A 22,959-nucleotide genomic window follows, 5' to 3' on the forward strand; every position below is an offset into this window, starting at 1 on the left:
TGTGACAACCATTCTTTCTCTGAACCTGTTCTGGTACATCTTCTTAATGGCGAATTATATTTCCAGATGATCAGTGCATGATTCATGATCCACAGACAAGAATATTGCATTTCCTTCTTTTGTCCAAAACTATGAAAGCACTTGTAATCTCATTGAACAGGAAAATCTCAGAAGTCCATAAAACTTCACTTGAATCTGAAAACGGCTAATAGATCAATCCTGCTTGCATTATTGATATAAGTGTGCAAATTTCAGGGAGAAGGCAAAACAGCCTTCTTTCATATTCAAATAAAAATACTCCACAGGTTTGAAGCATTTATCTTGAAAAGCTTTTTACTTACTTTGAAGATAACAACCTCATTTGTGTGTGAGAATTGCATTAATTATTGACCACTTAACATCCTTCATCACTACTCTAGAAATTGATTTTCAGATTAATATATTTGTGAAAGAACAGGTTGCTGAGAGACAGATGCAAATTTCTAATCCTGCATAGGTAACTTCAATTTTGCCTTTGACAGCTATAGTAGTCTATAGTGTCCTTTCTAATTTTGTTAGGTTCCTGCTGAGCTTTGAAAAAGATACTGGTTAGAGGACAGCTGACTTTTTAAGTTGCTTCTGCTGGGAAAGAATTTAGGGGTAATCAGAAATTAAAAAGAATAAAGGCAGGATTTCTCTTTTTTAGGCTATGTACACAGGAATTTCTGTGATTCTTTTGCAATTGGAATTTCCCTCTCGTGTTCACAGAAGTATAACTACTAAACTAAAAAGACTGAAAGTGAATGTGTTAGTTGCTCAGTCATGTCTGACTCTTTGCTCCCCCAGGGACTGTAGCCCACCCGGCTCCTCTGTCCATGGAATTCTCCAGGCAAGAACACTGGAGTAGGTTGCCATGCCCTTCCCTAGGGTATCTCCCCAAACCAGGGGTCGAACCTGGGTCTTCTGTACTGTGGGAAGATTCTTTACCATCTGAGACACCAGAGAAGCTCCCCAAAGACTGAAGACATCATTTATTGTCTCTGCTTCCCTCCACTCAGTCTATGGATGAGGAAACTGAACCAGAGAGAACAGCCATACTCCCAAACCATCACATACAATACACACAAAATAATTTACATATTATGGTGATCAGAGGCTCTTTGCAGCCAGAGGTAAAAATGCCAGGGCTCCAGCCACTGCAGGCCATGCCTTGGCTGTCCTGAGGGCTGAAGGGATCGATATTTTAGCAATATTCTGTGCACCATCTAAGACACATCTGTTGGGAAGCACTGTTGTAGAGATTAAATGATTTTCTTACTGACTGACACAGAGTAAATAGTTCAGTTGGGGCCAGAACTCAGGTCTGTCCCCCAGTACTTTCCCCTTTGTTACCCTACACAGCCTCTGCTGCTGCTGCTGCTGCTGCTAAGTCGCTTTAGTCGTGTCCAACTCGGTGCGACCCCATAGACGGCAGCCCACCAGGCTCCCCTGTCCCTGGGATTCTCCAGGCAAGAACACCGGAGTGGGTTGCCATTTCCTTCTCCAAAGCATGAAAGTGAAAAGCGAAAGTGAAATCGCTCAGTCCTGTCTGACTCTTCGCGACCCCGTGGACTGCAGCCTACCAGGCTCCTCTGCCCATCGGATTTTCCAGGCAAGAGTACTGGAGTGGGTTGCCATTGCCTTCTCTGATACAGCCTCTAATATGCAACTATTTGGAGAAGACCCATCTCTTTTAGTTTCAGAGATGTGTTAGACTCCAAGGAAAATTTTCATCAATATGTTCCTTCAAATCACACAATATAATTGTAGCATGATTGCAAATTTATTCATGCTACAATTTGGGTGTACAAAAAAATACAGCTTTTCTCTAGAACGTAATTGATTTTCCTAAGGAGGAATGGGCCTGCTGAGCAGTGGGAACCAAACTAAAATTAGCTCTAGGAGTTAAAATTTAATCTGCTCTAATAATTTAACATGTCTCTAGCTTCAGCTCAATTTACTTGAATGAATTACTCCATCTTCCCCATTCCTCTTGGTTCCTTTGGTCTTTTCCAAGATGGCATCAGGGTTCATGGGGGATGACATTATGTCTCCTATGTGGGTATTTGGTGTGAGGGGCTGCTGGCTTCTTGCTGGTCCCTGGACCTGTCCTGGCAGCTCTCCTCTGAGATTCCTTGCAGCTGGGCCCAGCTGTTAGATACTGACTCACGGTGACTGCTGCTAAAGTCAGCCAAGGCAGCAAGTCTGGTGTGTGTGTGTGTGTGTGTGCACACGTGCATGCACGCTCAGTCATGTTCAACTCTTTGTGACCCCGATGGACTGCAGCCCACCAGGCTCCTTTGTCCATGGGATTCTCCAGGCAAGAATACTGGAGTGTTGCCATTCCCTTCTCCAGGGGATCTTTCCAACCCAGGACTGAACACATGTCTCCCACATTGTGGGCAGATTCTTTACCACTGAGCCACCAGGGAAGCATGTTGAGTCTGTTAAACTTGGCTAACGTCTTTTTCAGCTTCTCTAAGGTTTGTAGCCTCCTCTCTACTCACCCAGCCTCTGACATGCTATAACCTGTCTCAGCTTCTACCCTTTTCTTCATCCAGCCCCTGACTATTCTGTAGTCCTTTAGACACTACTCTAGTGTCACCTTGTCATCACTGGGGGTCCCAAGGGTGGTCTATGTGCTCTTCCTCAACTTTGCTCCCACATGGGAGGAAGGGAGGCCTGGGAATGAAGGTGGAACTTCCGCTTTCTCCTGACAGTGTGGCCGTGGCATCTCAAACATCTGAGGTCTTCTCTGTTGGTGCAGAGCCCGATGGGCCCAGAGAGCACCCCTAAGAAACACAGGGAGGGAGGGATGCTCAAGACGGACAGGATATATGTATTAATAGCTGATTCTTGTTGTTGTACAGCAGAAACTAGCTGTGTTTGTACAGCTATGACAAACCCAGACAGCATATTAAAAAGCAGAGACATTACTTTGCCGACAAAGGTCTGTATAGTCAAAGCTATGGTTTTTCCAGTAGTCATGTATGGATGTGAGAGTTGGACTATAAAGAAAGCTGAATGCTGAAGAATTGATGCTTTTGAACTGTGGTGATGGAGAAGATTCCTGACTCCCTTGGACTGCAAGATCAAACCAGTCAATCCTTAAGGAAATCAATCCTGAATATTCACTGGAAGGACTGATGCTAAAGTTGACGCTCCAATACTTTGGCCACCTGATGTGAAGAACTGACTCATTGGAAAAGAACTGATGCTGGGAAAGACTGAAGGCAGGAGGAGAAGGTTGGACGATAGAGGATGAGATGGTTGGATGGCATCACCGACTCAACAGACATGAGTTTGAGCAAGCTCTGGGAGTTGGTGATGGACAGGGAAGCCTGGTGTTCTGTAGTCCATGGGGTTGCAGAGTCGGACACGACTGAGCGATTGAACTAAACTGACAGCAGAAACTGATACAATATTGTAAAGCAATCATACTGCAATTAAAAATTTTTTAAAAAGGAATGTTTTGAACAAAAAATAAGAAAACTCTAATGGGAAGGAAACTGTCGAGCCCGCTGCTCTTGTGCCTTTTCGTCCACCAGATGTCTGTCTCTCCGCTTGCCCATTTCCTTTCCCTTCCTTTTCCCTCTCTTGGAAACCCCTGGCCAGAAGAGGTACAGATTCCCTGGATATCCTTCTTATCCCCCAGGACTAAAATTCTCTTGGCATTTCACCATAGTAAAAGGGAATTTTAGCTACATAATGATAGAAGCCATTATGATAGCTACATAATGATCGATACCTCCCGCCATTTCCTCAATTTGGAAGTACTGAGGCAACTCAGAGACAGGGATTGGTGAGGATGAAAATGCATCTTTTAATATCTCAAAACATTTATTTGTTACATACTTATGAGTTTGATGTAACCAAATTAAAAATACATTTAGGAGTCTCTTATTAATGTTAATGTTATTTGTAACTGAGAAAGAAATTTGGGAATAACTGAAAAAAAAAAGTATATTTTTGACACAGCAAGTGTCAAAGTTTTGACTTGGAAAAGGTGGCACTAGTGGTAAAGAATCCATCTGCCAATGCAGGAGATGCAAGAGATGTGAGTTTGATCCCTGGGTCAGGAAGATCCTCTGGAGTAGGAAATGGCAACCCCCTCCAGTATTCTTTTCTTGCCTGGAAAATCCCGTGGACAGAGGAGCCTGGCGAGCTAGAGTCCATAGTCCGTGGGGTCCCAAAGAGTCACACACACACACACACACACACACACACACACACTTTAAATCATTTGCTGCATGTTCACAAATTTTTCCTCTCTATGGATACTGAGAAAGGATTAACAATAGCATGCAGAGGATTTTTCAAAAAATGGGAGCTCAGAAGGTTTCTCATTCATCCATCGCTTCTTTAGTTACGGTCTTGGAAAATATAGGTGAACTTGGACTAAAGCCAAAACACTTATCAAAGACTCAGATTTAGCGTTTGATTAAGTGGAGCGACCCTCTAATTGGCATGTTTATTATTACTATTTAAAGATCAGAGTTGTAAAAACAAATTCAACTTCCTGTGAATCAGACATTGGTCGATTTTTTTTAAAAGTTAAATCTCTAAACGATCAGTTAGAAGTATTAGATACAACAAATATTTATTGATAACATTTAATAGCTCAGTAATACCAATAGCCTAAAGGAGGCTATTGGAAGGATTTCTTTTGTTTATTGAACTTTATTAACTAGTTCTTCCAGTTAGTTGAATTAAATGCCGGTTGCTTATTCAATCTACTGAGATTGCCTAAAATCATAGATGGAAATAACAGCATTTCAAATGAATTCACTAACATCCCCTTTCAGAGCAGGGGTTGGGGCTTCCCAGGTGGCCCAGAGGTAAAGAATCTACCTGCCAGTGCAGGAGACACAAGAGATGTGGGTTCAGTGTCTGTGTTGGGATGGTCCCCTGCAGTAGGAGATGGCAACCTACTCCAGTATTGTTGCCTGGAGAACTCCATGGAGGAGCCTTGTGGGCTCCATGGGGTTGCAGAGTCAGACACGATTGAGTATGCACGCAGAGCAGGGGCCAGCAAAACTTTTGTGTTAGGGGCACGATAGTTAACGCTTTAGACTTTGAGGGCCACATGGTCTCCATTGCAGCTACTCAACTCTGCCTTTGTAGTTTCAGAAACAGACCCAAGACAGGTTTGGCTTGATGGTTCCAATTGGTGACTGCTTTAGAAACCCCACAGTGAAATAACTCCATGATCCAACATGTTTCCACTTCACTGATGAAGATGTTGAAGTTCAGAGGGCTTAATTGCTTTGGCCAAAGTCACATCATTAGAAAGCATCAGAGACCGTTTTAAAACCAGAGTTTTTGACTCATTCCATTTCTTTAGACTGTATATTTACATATGAGAATAAGTGGTAATGCTTGCTGTTAATATAAGTGTCTTTAAATGAATACAGAGCTATCATGTATTGATTTTGTATCCCACCATGTTGAGAAAGAATTCAAGTGAATTTTGGATATCCCTGGTTTTCTGATTATCCTAAAACATACATCTGAACATTTATCCTGAGACTGGGACCATACAGGTTCCAAGACTGACTGCCTTAATTATTCAAGATCATGTAGTATTTGTTGACTGAGTCAACATTTGCTGATTCATCTTCCAGGCAACTGGAGCAACTGAAGTCAAAGAGATATGAACAGATATTATACCACTAAAGGAAATACCAGGGAAGTGACCATGATTAACCAAGAATGGGAAAGACAATTGAATGAGGCAGAAAAGGTGCTGTCTCTTTTAATCAAAAGATATAAAAATGCTTTTTAATTATTCATGAGTAGAAATACTGTCAACTAATTAGAATTTTTTCAGGGTTGGTACAGAGTTACTACAGACAATAAATGAGAATGAAAGCACGACCAGAAGGGCTCAGGGCCATGAGATCACTTTTAATTCCTGCCCATGAGATGAAGTGACCTGCCCACCTCCCCACTACAGGGCCGAGTCAACAGGGCTGGATTTAATTACAAGCTCAGTTATTGCTGAAGACTGCCGCTTATCAGAGACCTGCATAAAAAGAGGAGTTTCCTGTCTTGGTTGAAATCTATTATCTTACTTTCTAATTTGAAGAATGTAATTTGGTAAAATCTTTAATTGGTCAGATCTTGTTTTCTTATTAAGGAAGCAGTGTTCAATGTCCTTATGTAGTAACTAAGGCATCCATTTCTCTGAGTATGGGAAATAAGGTGCAAATTGATCCGGAAGACCTATTTTCCAAAGGAACAACAATAATAAATGCATGCACAAGGCTGCAAAGTTTATAAAGCACTTAACAAAAACATTGCCTATCATTTGATTTACTTAAAATAACTTTGTGAGGGAGGAATTATAGTGACTGATTGAATGATTGATTGATCCCTTCCCCCGCCTTACTCCTTGTTCTTTCTAAGGCCTTCAGAAGTCTGATGTTATTAAGTTCTCATTTTAAAACTGAGGAGATTGAGACTAAGAGGTGAAGAAAATTTCCTAAGGTTGCAAGGCTGGTAAGTGATGCAGCCAGCTCTCAAACTCGGGTCTTCTGATTTCTGCATGGTTTTTGAATTTGCTGTCAAGAATTCTGGCATCCCTAGATAAAACCTGTATATTTGGAAGCTGCCTCTTGATTTCCAGGCACTTTATGAGCTGAGGATTTGACTACTCAAGTGCCTTGGATAACATGTATTCCATTGCATCCATTAACAAACATTACAGTTTGTGTAACACATCTTGTTGTCCCAAGAGAGCTCCATGAATATCACATGAGTTCATTAATCTCTCTGTGATTAGAATAAACGTCAGATGAATTCATTATTATAAGGCACTTCAGGGACTTTGCCAATGTTATCAAAATGAGGCAGTGTGTTCAAAATAAGTAAGTCCTTACTCATAGGTCAACATGTTGTGAAGTTTCTATTTATGTTAGGCAAACTTCTGTGGTCATTAACTCACTGAAAATTTTCCTTAAACAACAGCCTACCAAGGGTATAATACTTATTGAATAACATTTAACTGTTTTGAAAACTGTGCATTTTAAACTTTAACACTTAATTTTATGTTCCCATACTGATGAGATTTTTGTTGTGGCTAAGAATAATCATACTTTATATAGACACGCTATTTGATTGAAGATGAACCTTAAAGTTGACATATATGATGCTCATTAAAATCGCTTTCTATAGGTAGAGTCATCTCCTCCCACCCCAAGTCTTGTACTGTCTAAGGGGGCAAAACCAGTCTTGTTCACAGTGAAGCAATTGCTTGAAAAATCAAATTAGTAACATGATGGATCTCAAGACTTTGGTGACTAGTGAACTTTAATTATTATATATTTTATGTGTTTATGCTGGCAGTAAAAGTCAAGCACTCATTACAGAAATGGCAGACATGATCTTTCATAAAATGAGTGCTGGGCGGCAAATGAATAGATAATCAGGATAATGAAAGCAAGCCAGAAAGACATTGGAGAGCTGAAAAGACCCTTGACAATGGCTCCCACTGAGATGGAGGGCATAATTGCAATTGGAAAGAGAACACTTTGGGTGATCTTTTAAAATGTCAGCATCATCCTTAAGCTCAATGTGATATTTAGGTTATAGGGTAAAGGGGAAAAATTCTTTCATTCTGCAGTGAGAAACTGGCAGTGATCATCTCTGCTTACAGTCCCTCTTCAGGCAATAAAAAATCTTCTCATCCAGACCTTTCAAATGCCTGTTTATGAAAAAGGGTCATAAAGTCAAACTTATTTTGCTTAGTGTATTGTATACATTTCATGAATATTTTCATGTCTTTGAGTCTGACAACTAAACCTTAAACTAAGTGGAATCTTGATATCTGCATTGTGTATAAAAGGATAAAGCTGTGATATATTTCTTTGGCATAGCCTAGGAGACAAGATGATGGAAAAGGAAACTTTTGAACAAGCAAACATTTTCATGAATATTTTCATAAACATTAAAGTTTTTGTAAGTTGAATAACAACTTAAATATATAGAAGTAAGTTGTTTTTCTAAGACCTGTTTTAGTAGTAGGTACTTTAATAACTGGCACTTCCTTGGTAGCTCAGATGGTAAAGAATCTGCCTGCAAGGCAGGAGACCTGGGTTCAGTTCCTGGGTTGGGAAGGTCCCTTGGAGAAAGGAATGGCTACCCATGCTAGTTCTTTTATGATGCTTAACTTAGAGGCAATGGCACCCCACTCCAGTACTCTTGCCTGGAAAATCCCATTGACAGAGGAGCCTGGTGGGCTGCAGTCCATGGGGTCACTAAGAGTTGGACACGACTGAGCAACTTCACTTTCACTTTTCACTTTCATGCATTGGAGAAGGAAATGGAAACCCACTCCAGTATCCTTGCCTGGAGAATCTCAGGGACCGTCTATGGGGTCCACACAGAGTCGGACACGACTTAGCAGCAGCAACAGCAACTTAGAGGTTGTATATTGACATATACTTAAAAATCCTCAAGGTATATTTGTATTAAAGTTGGTGGATAAATTCAGCATATAAAATTCTCAGCCAAGAATTAGATCATTGATAAAAGTACAACTTAAAAAAATAATTTTACTATATTTTACCCATATTTTCATGGATGGAAAATCTAAAGGATTAAAAATTATTCAAACTTTATAGGTGTAATGTGTTATATTTAGCATTATTCCAGCTCTTCTGGAAATTGCCTTCAATTTTTTAAAGTAGAGAGCATTAAGACAGTCATGTAACATAAAGTTTTCTCAAAAGACAAGAACCACAGAAAAATAATGAGGGTCTCCATTTTAAACATTTTAGAAAGTGAATTCTACTTTCTAACTTCTTTCTATCAGGAGCCTGAACATGCTATATTTCTATAAATGGGGGGGAAATAAAAGCCCAAACTGTTTCTTGGATGATTATCTGCAATTACACTACTGTATGATTGAGCTGCACTGTGATTATGTGATCCCAAAGGGCAGTGTAGTGAAAGACACTGTGAAAAAGGGTCACCAAAGCTTGGTTTTGGAATGATGGGCACTGTAGGGACAACCTTTTGGGTCAGTGTTGTCTAGGAGACCTCATAATGAAACCTACCTTAGAGGTACCTTGATCTGGGACTTGTAGCCTTCAGAACCACGAGAAATAAGCTTCTGCTGATCAAGCAATCCAGTCTGTGGTATTTTGTTAGAGCAGCCTGGGCAGACTAATGCACATGGGTTGTGAAACACAGCACAGTAGCAGGTGTCGTGTTTCAGACTATGACTGTCACTTAAGAACACCTTTCTTATTCAGTTGCTCTTCCAATTCTGGAAAGTCTGCCCGTTCTCCTTCTGAATCATGATTGGGATCAAACTGGTCTGTCTCAGAACCTGCAGAATTTATGCTGCTTCTTCTCTCCCTATCAATATTTAAGATGTTTAAAAACATCTTACATACAAATATCTTTCTTCTTTAAAATATCACTTTATAATTTGCAGAACATTTCTACTGTCATTACTTTGTTTTTATTACACAGCCTACAAATTAAAACAAACAAATCCTCAATCATTTACTTTATTAAATGAAGTTTTTATTTATAAACCTCTATTAATGTAACTCTTATCATGTGAAATTTCTGTGCCTGGGGGGGTTATAGCCATGTAAAATTATTTGCAAATAAAAGTAGTATAAACAAGTATAAGGGAGATATTTAAACTGCTCAAGAAGTGAAATTGTTTCAACTAATTCACGTATGATCATCGTTATGACAAAACTGAGAAAAAGGGAGAAACTACCTAAAACTGACTATAGATCATTATTCAACACAGGATCTCCAAAACCTTTATTTTGAATCCTAATAGCTAGCTTCACTTTAGGTGGTGGTAGCCAATTTTCATTCAAAGTGTAATATGGTCAGATATGTGGCATTTGTTTTTAGGCTAATACTAAATACTCACTCTTTGGGCACATGTTAATAAATAAGAACATACATTTTAAATACTTGGATTTAAAGAATACTTGGATTCCTTAAGTAGTTTTAGGATAAGCCTTATTTGAATAGACGACTGCTGTCTTTTTTTTTTTTTTTTGAGGCAGCAGTGATACTCTGATGTAAATGGTAATTTATAAAAAAATTACATAATAAGCTATGTAGCAGTGAGACTCTAATTCTGTGCAGAAAGGATAATTGATGTGTTACTGCTCTATTTCACAATTTAGTTTTCCCACGCATGGGAGATATGCTGGGAATTAGTCTATTCCATCTTCTTAATGAGACTTATCTATTACCTCAGATAATGTATCTATTTTCTTCAACCAGCAGGACTAACTGCTTACTGGAGTGAAGTTTTCAGCAGTTATTAGAAAGAAAATTTGCCAATAAATATAAAGTCTATCTTTCCACAAGTCTAGGTGTCTAGATAAAATGAAATGGGGTGTATATGCTGCTGCTGTGATAGGGAGGTGGACACCCACAGCTCCCGTGCAAGCTCATGAAAGCTGCTTGTTATTTTCCATAATAGCAAGAGCTTTATGCACGACGATGTTTACTCACTTAATGATATTATGGGAGGCTTCAATAACTCAGGGAAGAGGCTTGATAAAAATTGAGTGTCATTCAATTCTGATAGCAATCGTGAGAGGGACTGTGTGGCTAGTCTCTTCAGGCAAAAAGAGGTTTTGTAACACTGTGTGTATGTAACATACTAAATGGAAGCATTTGCAAAGCCTGCTATTTCTCTACCCCAAATCTGACATAATCAACCTTTCATATCTATTCTAAATCCAATTAGAAATGAAAACAACCTAGCTAAGTGGGGATGTGAGATATTTCTAAGATCCTTGGGGTACAACTTACCCATCTTTGGATAGCCAGTTATAATTTTAAGCAACTAAATTCATCAGAATATTGGCAGATTGTGAAGATTCTTTACCAGTACTGGATTCTATGCTGTGTCTATTCACTTCTAGGTGAATAAAAAGGATAAAACCCTATGATAAAGGGATCACCAAGCTAAAACTCAAGCTATATAGTTCACTGGAAGTAATGGCATTCCACACACAATAAAGAGGCACACTACCATAGCAACAAGGGTACTGTGAGGAACAGATCCACTCCATGGTTATTTACACTCTTGTTGGCTTACTTTCTAGGAGAGGCTACACTCTACAAGGCTAAAGGAAGGGTGCCCTGAAGTGATTTTCCTGGAGTCATAACAGAAACAGAGCATTTGTGCACATCTCTAGTTCTCACAGTGAGGCATGACCTGCAATACGAATCAGATGAAATTAAGATCTAAGAATTGCTTCCAGAGTCCTTGTTACATTAAACACCACATACCTCTCAGTGAGTCTCAGTGGTGGTTTACAGAGCTCTGGAGAACTCCCAGGACCTTTCGTACATGAGAATTAGTCTAAGATGCATGAACAAGATAAGCTGGTTTGGGGGTCAGCATCTCAGGTAGAGTGCAGAAGAAAGAGGAGCAAGGATGTTGCCTATTCTTGTCACTCATCATTACCTAAGATCACAGGGCAGAGTTCCTAGGTTTCTGAATTTTCTTGTTAATATTTGGATTCTCTTTTCTTTCAGCTCTGGGCAAAGGCTGCCTGTAAATATACAGATGGGAAGGAGGGGGCAAACAATATCCTAAGAGAGGATACCTAATAAATTATGGCAATGGGTTCCAGCATCCCCTTGAGATCAGTGGTAAATATTCAGTCTCTCCTGTCATCTCCTTCCACCCCATGGTGGTCTTATCACTTTTATTTATGGATAAGATCCCTGTAACAAACTGAGGATACCGATACACTAGGTGTTTCAGTGGACACAAATAAGTGGATGATATGAATTCTAACTCCAAAACTATTTGCAAATATGCAGGTGTGTGAAAAGCATAGACGTAATTCATAATTGGTGATCGAAGAGAAGTTAAAGAATGACGGTGACATACAGATAAGGGTTTGGGACATGTGAAGGAAGGGAAAAAATTTCTGGGCTGAGATTTCTGGAAGGCAGGAGTGTAGCAGTTGAAAGTATGAGTTAGACAAACGAGTGGAATCCTCATTTCATTACCTCTTGTGTTGGTACTGGCAAAGTGATATGACCTCTCTGAGCTTCAGTTTTTTTTTTAACAAAATAACTCCAATCTTAAGTTGTATTGTTTATGCAAAGTGCTCAGCATGTCATCTGACATGTACTAAGCTCTCGACGCAGGGTAGCTGTCATTATAATCATTATAAAGACTCATGTGGAGCCTCCACGATGACATTGTGGAGTCCACCTGCTCTAGGCGTCCACTTTGCCTTTTCAGAACTGAGCACCGACACAGACAAGGACTAAGTCCAAACCCGCAGGGCTGCTTAGGGTCCAATGCCCATTCTGATCTTTTAGCCAAGAAAAGAAGCAGAATGCTAAAGGGTGGAGTGTTGAGACCGTGGTGACAAAGCAGGCGGCTGTGAAAAGCCTAGGAAAATGGGAAGGTGGTGAGGGAGACAGCATGAAGCTTTTAGGACGCCAAGCCAAGGGTCAGAGGCCCTGTGGAGACAGCAATGACAGTCTCAGTTTCAGGGTCATCATTCACGATGTTCTTAACCATGTTTCTACCAACCTCTCGTTGACCTGGTTTTAGTTTGAGGGACAGAATATGATTTGGGGTGAGGACACTTTCATTTCAATAGAACTAGATCACTCCCTAGGTTTCTTGTCAAGTTGAGACCGAGGGGCCCACTGAAGGCCATCACTGTGCAGCAAATTCACAGCTGTACAGGGGAGAAACACAGTAAATCACTGTCCTTCCCACGAAGGCTGCCATCAATAATACCACGGGAGCCTTTCCCCCCAAGAACCAATAACTGCCTGGAACTGTGGGAGGCCCATTACAGCACTGAGAATTTGATGTGGAAAAATGAGAGGAATAAAATAGTTCGCTCGCCAAAAAGAAAAATACATGAAAAGCAACACCAACGTAAGTTTAATTATGAAGTCTTATTCTCACCCTGAGGGAGTTCATATATTCAGATGCCAGCCACAAAGCAACAGAGAGCGCAATGGGGAGATCTGTTGTTATTTATGAGAATCTGAATCCTAGACATTTCCTGAGCTCAGTTTTTTAGATTTTATACTAGCTAGAAGAAACCAAATTGTCAATTGATACTCAGAATTCACAATACTTATCTTATTGTTAGTAATATTAAAAATGTGCCTGTATTCGCAATGCCAGCCCATTTTCATTTGTATGAACTTTTGGGGGCTTGAAAAGTATGACCTTAGCCAAGGTGTAAACTGGACTTGGAAATTCAGTAAGAAATATGGCAACATAATAGACCCTCAGCTTAATTCAGCTCTAGTTATCCCTGTAACACATCCCCATGGCAACTCTTCCAATCTTCTCCATATGTGTCCAAGTGTGCTTAGTCACTCAGTCATGTCTGACTCTTTGTGACCCCACAGACTGCAGCCTATTGGGCTCCTCTGTCCATGGGGATTCTCTTGGCAAGAATACTGGGGTGGGTTGCCATGCTCTTCTCCAGGGGACCTTCTCAAATCAGGGATCGAACCCAGGTCTCCTGCAGTGAGGGCAGATTCTTTACTATCTGAGCCACCAGGAAAGCCCCCATATGTGTCCAACCCTTTACCAAATTTACCCGTCTCATTCTCAGTTGAGGAATTTATTTCCTACTTTATTGAGGAGGTTAAGTCACTGGGTAGAAAGATTCTCATGACTGTTAAGTAACATCACTCCTGCTTCATTCTGACTCTTAGAAAGTGTCCTCATTCCTGGCCTAGACTGCTTTCAACAGAAAGCCTTGATGTCTACCTCTGTGTGACTGTTCTAGGGATTCCTCACTTGGATGAACATTAAAATCACTTGCATTTCCTTGGCTACAACCAGATATTCTTTTTTTTTAAAGATTTTTTTTTTTTAGACCATTTGTGAAGTCTATTGAATTTGTTACAGCACCCTTTCTGTTTTATGTCTTGGTTTTTGGCTACGAGGCATGTGAAGTCTTAGCTCCTTGACCAGGGATCGAATTTGCACTTAACCACCAGGGAAGTCCTCAAACCAGAGATTCTGATGTACTCATTCAGGGCTGGGATCTGGGAATCAATATTTCTAAATAGCACTCTCCTCAGGAGATTCCATATAATCATGCTGGCTTGGGGGAAATCACTGATTTATCTGTCTTTTGAACTCTCTGTAGAAGTGCTTATGATTTTCAAGGATTCTTGTTAAAGTGATTTGTTTTACTTCTTCCAAAGGACTGCAAGTTCCTTAGGTCAGGTGGTTGTGTCCTGGGGATTTTTGTGTGCTTGGCAATACTTTTCACTGTAGTTTGCACATTGTTGTTTAGTCTCTAAGTCATGTCTACCTCTTTGCAACGCCATGGACTATAGCCCGCCAGGATCCTTTGTCTGTGTGATTTCCCAGGCAAGAATACTGGGGATCTTCTTGAACCAGGGACGGAACCCACATTTCCTGTATTGGCAGGCACGTTCTTTACCACTGAGCCACCGGGCATAGGATGCATCAATCAATATGTTGAAGAAAAGGTAAAATTTCGGGAGGAAAACTATAGAATATGTGGTTACCAGGTGGCCCCAGGCAGTAATAACAGTAATAGCTTCTCACATTTATTGAGGACCCACCTCTTGACTTGCCCTGTTCACTTTATAGTGATTCACTTACATAAGTCTCAAAACCACTCTCTGAGGTCATTACCGATTTTATGTTCATTTCTGGATATTAAGAAACCCAGAATAGGCAAGTGGAGTACTTTTTGTAAGGTCATACAGCTTAAAGACTGTTGTTTTGGGGTTTGTTTTATTTTTTGGAAAGGGGGATGGGAAAATATACAGCTGGTAGAAAGCGAGCCTTATAGAGGTTCATTGAAGAACCATGACTTAGGGAATTCCCTGGTGGTCTAGTGGTTAGGACTTGGCACTTTCACTGCTATGGCCCAGGTTCAATCCCTGGTCAGGGGACTGAGATCTGGCAAGATATGCGGAAGAAGAAAAAAAAAAATCACACCCCAAACCATGACTTAATTCTGTAGAAGGAGGTGAGCTCACTTTGGCAAATGTGATCAAAGAGAATGTTATAAAGGAGCTGGTTATTTGAACTGAAGCTCCAAGTTGTTGATATATACATCAAGAGTACACAGCATTTCAGGAGAAGGAACAGCACCCTGGAAGCATGCTGGTGTTAGGATAGTAGCTTCCGCCTGCCTTGCTGGTCCATTCTTCATTTGGAGGAGGCTCAGGGCCACTCCCTCCTCATCCCCTTCCCCCTCATTTACTTGATTCCAAAAGTGAGAGAAAAAGAGAGATGGTTGGCAGGTCAGCTCTTTGAAGCATGGAAACTTAACGGTGACTATTATCCTATCAGTCACTAAACTTTCATCTTCCCCCTTGAAAATCATCTCAACCACACCTCTCCCTCCGTTCTGATCCATATTTACGTTTGTAAAGGATTATTTCCTTTACATCTTGCAACTTTGATTAGCTGTCTTCTAATTTGGCTAAACCCCTGAAAGCTCTGTATCATAGAGGAAACTAGTACATTTTGAACAATACCAAAGTGCAAATTTAAAATAAAACTGAAATGATCTCACCAATCTATATCTGTCTCTCTCTCTCTCACACACACACAATTAAGGAAAAGTACAAGGTTGGCATCCCTGCCTCTACCTACTTTATATAATCCAACTAACAGAATGAAGAAAACTGTCAGCAAAGGGAATATTTTGAGTTGAGGCCAAGCGTGACTGGAGCTGAAGCACACTTTATCCAATCGTTGCTCTGGTTTACTTAACATTCATTACTTGGCAAGAACTCTTTGACAACTACAATGAAATATGAAGATACAATAAATTTATCACAGTGACTTCTGTTTTCCTTTGGGCTTTTTCTTTAACATGACAGAAAAGGAAACAAAACAACAAAAACCTCAAAGAAGTCATTCAGGACTCCGCCTCACCTTGTGTCCTCTCTGTCAGGTTCTACATTATGTCAGACCTTGCAAGCAGCAGAATGGGTCATTTGGCACACACTGAAGTTATTCTAAAGGAGATCAGCCCTGAGTGTTCTTTGGAAGGAATGATGCTAAAGCTGAAACTCCAGCACTTTGGTTGCCTCATGCGAAGAGCTGACTCTTTGGAAAAGACTCTGATGCTGGTGGGGATTGGGGAAAGGAGAAGGGGACGACAGAGGATGAGATGGCTGGATGGCATCACTGACTCGATGGATGTGAGTCTGAGTGAACTCCGGGAGTTGGTGATGGACAGGGAGGCCTGGCGTGCTGCAATTCATGGGGTTGCAAAGAGTCGGACACGACTGAGCGACTGAACTGAACTGAACTGAACTGAAGTTATTTGGGGGGATTAATAAATGATGGAAATGGAAAAATCATAGGACATTTTGAAGGAAGTATGCTTGCTATCTTATGCACATGCTTTAAAAAAAAAATCTTGGTTTAGATGCTTATAATCATTTAACGTCTTTAGGCAGTTTTCTCCCAGGCAGAAGTGGCTCCAGAATCCTGTTCAGAAACCAGTTCCGAACTAATTACGACTGGCCTCCTCAGTGCTCCCCAAGGAGTAATCTGGATGATGGAGAGAGGTTCTTGCTCCAAAGTTCTATTCTGCCTTTCAGTTTGTAGAGTCTTACAGACTCTAAAACGTTCTACTGATGTTGCTTTTCACAGCGGTAATTTACACTTAAAAAATCCCACAAACAAATGAACTGTTAACCACACATAATTAGGATGCAGGCCCATGATACTCTTTATGTACATCAGTTACCAAATTCTTAGGTGATAGCTCACTCTAGATACAAACCCTCACAGCATCTCTATACAGTGTCTCAACTCAGACTTCATATGAAATTCAATTACTGTTTTGGTGAAACTGTGATTCATTCATAGATCATCTTTTTTTGATGGCAAATAAATGATGCTCTTGGTTATAATGCTTTTTATACTTACTGATATCTCTAAACATTCGTGAAACAATTTTTAAGTTGTTAGACATCATACACCCAAGAAAACCTACTAATCCAACAACCAACATAACCAAATAGTCTTTTCTATAGAGTAGGAGACATGTCCTTTGCAGCCTGAAAAGCAATACTTACCTCATGGCAACACTGTGAACATTAATAAAGTTTCTCAATTTTTTGAATATTATTAGGAAAAATGATTTCAAATAGCAGATAGCCTTTAGTAATTTTACACTTGATAATATGACAAATTAACTTTGATTTTTAGTCTGCAGTTTCTCTGAATGACTTAAAACATTTTACATATAACACTCTACTTGAAAAACAGATATGTCTAGCAATTTTTGGCATAGAAGATGAATAGTCTTTGGTATATAAGGTGAATAGAAAGAGTAAGACTAAGCCAAAGGGTGATAATCCACTTTTTCCAAAGTACTTCATATGGCATAAAGTTCATTTAACAAGTAATCACTGAGCAATTACTACATGCCAAGCACTAAGCCAGTGCTGGGAACAACAACAGGCAATGAAAGATGGTCCCTGCCCTCACCAAGCATACAGCCTCATGGCCAGGGGAGACTGGCATTAACTGAATAGTTACACAAACCTAACATTGTGGCTGGGAGAAGAGCTACACATGGGAGTCATTTGTGGAGTCTAATGACTTGCTCAGAGATTCCAGGGGTCAGAAGGAGATATATATTTTAGAGCAGTCTTCCCACTCTTTAACAAATTAATTGCTTTCATAGTTAAACAGAGCAGAATGGAAGAAAAAGTTATTTACAGACAGAGGCATTTCTTGGCTCCCTACTGAATTACATATGCTTTTAAACAATTGCTTTTGACTTTACTTCAGTGGAATAACAGGACTTTGGATACATCTATCAAAAAGTGTTTTGAGTGTTATGATCAGATCTAATGGATATCATGTCATAGTTGCTTTTTTTCCTTATTTAAGGATTCTGTACCTTTTGCGAGATATAGCTTGAGAAGGATAGACTCTTGTCTTACATAATCCACACACATATACACACACACAAACAAGGTAGGAGTGAAAAATTAATCTCTTCTATACCCTTGTGAAAAAATCTGGGACTCTTTGCCAACATTTGCATCAATCAAAGAGCATTACTTTCTTAGGCAATTTTCAAGTGAGAAACAGAATTGATCAAATCAAATAACAATGAATATAACCACTAGACCAAAAGTCCACTTTAATCACTAAACTAAGCAAATGAAATAGCCTCATTATGTAACAGAAATGGTCTGAAGAGAAAATTTTAGTTGAAAATGATCTATTGCAATATACTGCATTGATTGGTCTAAATAATGTTCACCACAAACACAAAGCAAAGTTGGCATGACTACCATGGGGGAGCAGAATTTGCTACTCCAAAATGTCTCCTTAGTGTGCAGATTATTTCCAGCTGAAAACAATCAAGGCCCAAAAGACTCAGGAAAAAATTTTGACCATCCCCATAACTGCACCCAAAAATTTAGATCGAAGGTCTGTTTCTGGGATATACCTATTACCAGAGACATCTGCAAAGAATACAGGCTGGCAGGGCCTCAAGAGATCAGAGTCCACTGGGTCCCATTCATTGTCTTTGCAAGGCTCAGCCCACATTTGTTTACCAAATATTTGCTTTTCTATTTTCATGTGAATTGCCTTCCTCCACTCTGAAGTTCCAAACAATTACCCACAACATCCTCTTTTTGTAGTAAAGGGGAAGGTTTCAGCCATTTTTGTGATTCACTCAGGTTTTTCTGGGTTTCTCGCAGGTATACATGTCATTAAGCTTTTCGGCTGATTTTCTTCTGTTAATCTAACCCATGTAAATTTAATTCTTAGACCAGCCAGAAGAACCTAGAAGGGCTGAGGAAAATGTCTTCCTCTCCTGACACTACCAAAATGCGTTGAGTCCTTTTCATTCTTTTTTTTTTTTTTTAATTTCTTTACATCTTGGTAGTCCTACTGTGAGTAAATCCAGCAGTGAAAACATACGTTGGTACAACTGTTCCTGAGACGACTGCAACTCAAATGAAAAACCTGAGGTTCAAGAATCTGTAGAAAACAAAATGTTTATTAGGGAATTCCTGGTGGTGCGGCGGTAAAGAATGTGCCTGTAATGCAGGAGCCTCCATGCGACCCCTGGGTCAGGAAGGTCCCCTGGAGAAGCAATAGGCTACCCAGTCCACTCTTCTAGCCTGGGACATCCCATGGACAGAGGATCCTGGAGGGCTACAGTCCATGGGGTGGCAAGAGTTGGACATGACTCTTTTCTGGTTTAGTGAGTAAACCACCACCACCACCAAAATGCACACTGGCGTATACATGTTGGGACAGTTGGTTATTCTACCTTGTGGCTAGTATTTAATCAAGTCATCCGAGGAACCCAGCTAGGGCTCCACACGTAAGGCATGGAACAAAGCATTCTTACGCCAGGGCTTTATGTGACTGGTTGTAGCAACACGGCTCTTGAAGAGCAGCCATTGCATTGTATTCACTTGTGGAGCTATTTCCTAGAGTAAGCACTAGGCATTTTGTTACAAACTGTTAAGTGAATACTCAGCAAATCCCCCTTTTCACAAGAAAATAATTTTTATGACCTATGAACTTCAGGATATTGCTTGTCCTTTATTCTTTCTCAATTTAGACATTAGCTTTTAGAATATACAAAAGACATGGAGACTTTTCTGGTCCTTTGGCACATCACCTGCTGCTCACTTACACTTGCTGTAGCAGAGACCACTCGAGGCACCCCCATAATGTCAGTCCTTGCACCCATGCGTGCATGCTCAGGCTCTTCAGTCGTGTCCCACTCTTTGCGACTCTATGGACCATAGCCCACCAGGCTCCTCTGTCCATGGGATTTCCCAGGCAAGAATACTGGAGTGAGTTGCCATGCCCTCCTCCAGGGCATCTTCCCAACCCAGGGACTGAACTCACATCTCTTACATCTGCTGCATTGGCAGGTGGGTTCTTTACCAGTAGTGCTACCTGGGAAGCCCATGTTAGCCCTTACTGAGCATTTATTCTCTCCACCCATCTAATCTACAGATAAGTTCTTTCTCCTTTTCTCTTTCTTGCTTAATCAAATTCTGAAAATGATTGCTAAGTACCTAAGTTGTATCAATACTATGCACCTAATGTTTACCTCTCCAAGACAACACTTCCCCACACTCCTTTCCTCTGAGAGTATTCTTCACTCCAGAAAGGTCACAGAAGATAACCTTGAGGGCCATCAGAACCTGTTCTGGAATCACTTGACACCAGCTGTAATGATCCCAATGCCCCCAGGAGGAGAAGAAGAATGCAAGAGTACATCAGCCCCCATCCTTACCTACAGCCCTATTTTCCACCCTAAAACTATAAGACCTCTTCTAGCTTCACAGTCTTGAGAAGGAGAGCACAGTCTTGAGAGCTCTAGCCTGCTGTGTCCCTCTTTTGCCTGAAAAAGTATTAAAGCTACTCCTTTTTACTGCTCCAAAGCTATCTCTGTCTGCATTTCTATTTGGCACTGCTGAACAGAGGTGGAGTTTTTCTCAGTATTTCTATTGGGATTTCTTTTCAGAGCTGACAGGACCAGACAATCAAGGTCTTGCTGTCAGTTCAGGGGAGACTAACCTAACTGGGGACTGACTGTGCCAGACTGTCCACTAACAATCACTGTTTAATGTTTTTCTTTTCTTTGCTGAAAGAAGAGTTAGCTCTGTCAGGAACAATGCAAAGGAAAAAAGAAAAACATATACAGCTAAAGCAATTGCAATTTTCATCTTTACTATAATTGAAAATACAATTGTTTTGTTTTTAAAACAATATATTTAATTGAATAGTTGAAAGTGGCTCTTTATTTAGCTTCTGAGTCAACACAAAAAGAGAAGCTCAGATTGGCTTAGCCTATGTTTTATACTTTTTTTTTTTTAAGATCAAGTGCAAATTTAAAGGGAAGTTCCTTTCCCAAACGTCCCAAACTGTGGTTTCCACTCACAGATTAAGGGGTCACCCACCGTTCTTTGGTAACCTCACCCCCAAAAGAGATCCTCATCCTCACTGACATGAACAAAGTGTCATATATTGTTATAAATGTGCATCTGCTTCTGCTGTGTAATCTACTTTGTTGAAACAAGGAAATTAGAGTTCTGGGGCTGAGGAATGTATTCAATAACTAGGAGGCAACATTTTCCCTCTTATTGAATTGACTTCTGCTCTGTTTTTCTCTAAGCCTTCTAAAATCTGCCGTGGTTTACTAAAGCAGATGGCCTTCAAATTGTTTACAACACCAACAATAAAATTCTTGATGTGAAATTTAGTTTTTGTAGGTTTATTCCCCCAGAAAATTTACATTGGATCAAACAGTTGGCTATGAAAAAATAATGATGATGACAACAATGAAAATTACTATAGCTTAGAACTACTCAGCACTTCTATGATGTTAGACTTTATGCTGTTTTACATATGTTATTTATTTTCATTCCCAGAAAACCCTATGAGAAAATATATTTGAAATTATATATCCAGTTTACAGACGAAGGGATGGAGGCTCAGAGAATTTAGGGAGTTTGGTCTACGAGGGCAGGGCTTGTGGTCTTGTCTGTTGCTAGTGTCTTGAACAGCACTTGGCACTTACTGGGCATAAGCACTCGATATATATTCATAAAGGGGCTTCCCTGATGGTTTAGTGGTAAATAATCTGCCTGCAATGCAGGAGACAAGAAGTAGGTTTGATCCCTGGGTCAGTAAGTTCCCCTGGAGAAGGATATGGCAACTCATTCCAGTATGCTTGCCTGGATAACCCCATGGACAAAGGAGTCTGGCGGGCTATAGTCCTTGGGGTCCCAGAGAGTCAGACATGACTGAGTGACTGAACACACATATATTCATAAACTGGATGAATGAACAAATTTGTACCTGGGACATATATTAGGGAGATTCAGGAAGGACTGAGTGATGAAACTGACAATGATAAAATGCAGAACATCATGAATAATAGCTTAAAATGATAAGAGTAGTAATAAAGGAGGACAGATAGAGGAGATTAACATGCTTCTTAATCAGTAGTTTTTTGGATTGATTGCTCATCAGCATCACTTGGGGATTCTTTTTTTTAGTTCACCTGGAGATTTTTTTTAATGGAATACTTTCATGCTGTAAGAAAAAAAAAACACTATAAAAAGAAATGTATACATCAAAAAGTAAAAGTTCTACATTTCCTTTGCTTTCTTTCCCAAACATTTCTCTGTTTTGACTTTATTAACAGTTCAATGTGTAACTTCTATAAACCTATACATGAATATGTACACACCATAAGCACTTTTTATACTTAAGAAGATCATATGAAAAAGCTGTTATATGATTTGCTTTTTAAAACTGAAGAATACTATATGCCTTGGACATCTGTCAAAGTCAGTGTTTCATTCAGCTGTACAGACATGCCATGGTTTACTTAAAGTCTCCTATTGATGGACATCCAAATGGTTTCTTAAAGTATAAGCAAATCTGTAGTAAGAATCCTTGTATCTATATCTTTCTACGTGCCTTCAAGTACATTACTAGGATAAATTTCCAGAAGTAAAATTATTAGGTCTTAGGGAAAAAAGGTTAACACCCATTGCTAACTCCTTCCAAAAAAGCTGTAGCAATTTACTTGAGAAACTTAAAAAAAAAAAAAAGTCTCCCTGGGCCCATATCCATGTTCACTGAAACAAAACCTTGGTAAGTAGAGCCTGAGTATCTTTATATATTTTAAAGTTTTCCAGGTGAAATCGGTCAGGTGTGAGAACCACTGATCTAGATCATTATCTTCTTTTTGGGCAAAGTGTGGGTGAGACGGAAACTAAATTAAGCCTTAACATGCAGAAGAAGTTGGTTGAAATTATAAAATCACTAAATTATCAGTAATTTATATTTCCATTGCTTCCAACTATTTTATCTTAATTCAGCATTATGACTACTCCTTTTCGGTAAGTAGAACAGAAAGAAAAATGAACTGAAGCTCTGAA

General features: G+C 39.9%; 1 protein-coding gene and 1 non-coding gene across 3 annotated transcripts in view; one reads left to right on the top strand and one right to left on the bottom strand.

Moving 5' to 3' along the window:
* Positions 1-22,959, bottom strand: part of GRID2 (glutamate ionotropic receptor delta type subunit 2) — a 1,614,208-nt gene that overhangs the window by 9,498 nt on the left and 1,581,751 nt on the right. The gene's annotated exons all lie outside the window — the stretch shown is intronic.
* On the top strand, positions 14,872-14,943 carry TRNAE-UUC (transfer RNA glutamic acid (anticodon UUC)). Its single transcript has one exon. It is a non-coding gene; the product is annotated as a tRNA-Glu (tRNA).

This window comes from Capricornis sumatraensis, chromosome 7 (genome assembly GCF_032405125.1).
Source record: "Capricornis sumatraensis isolate serow.1 chromosome 7, serow.2, whole genome shotgun sequence".
Lineage (NCBI taxonomy): Eukaryota > Metazoa > Chordata > Mammalia > Artiodactyla > Bovidae > Capricornis > Capricornis sumatraensis.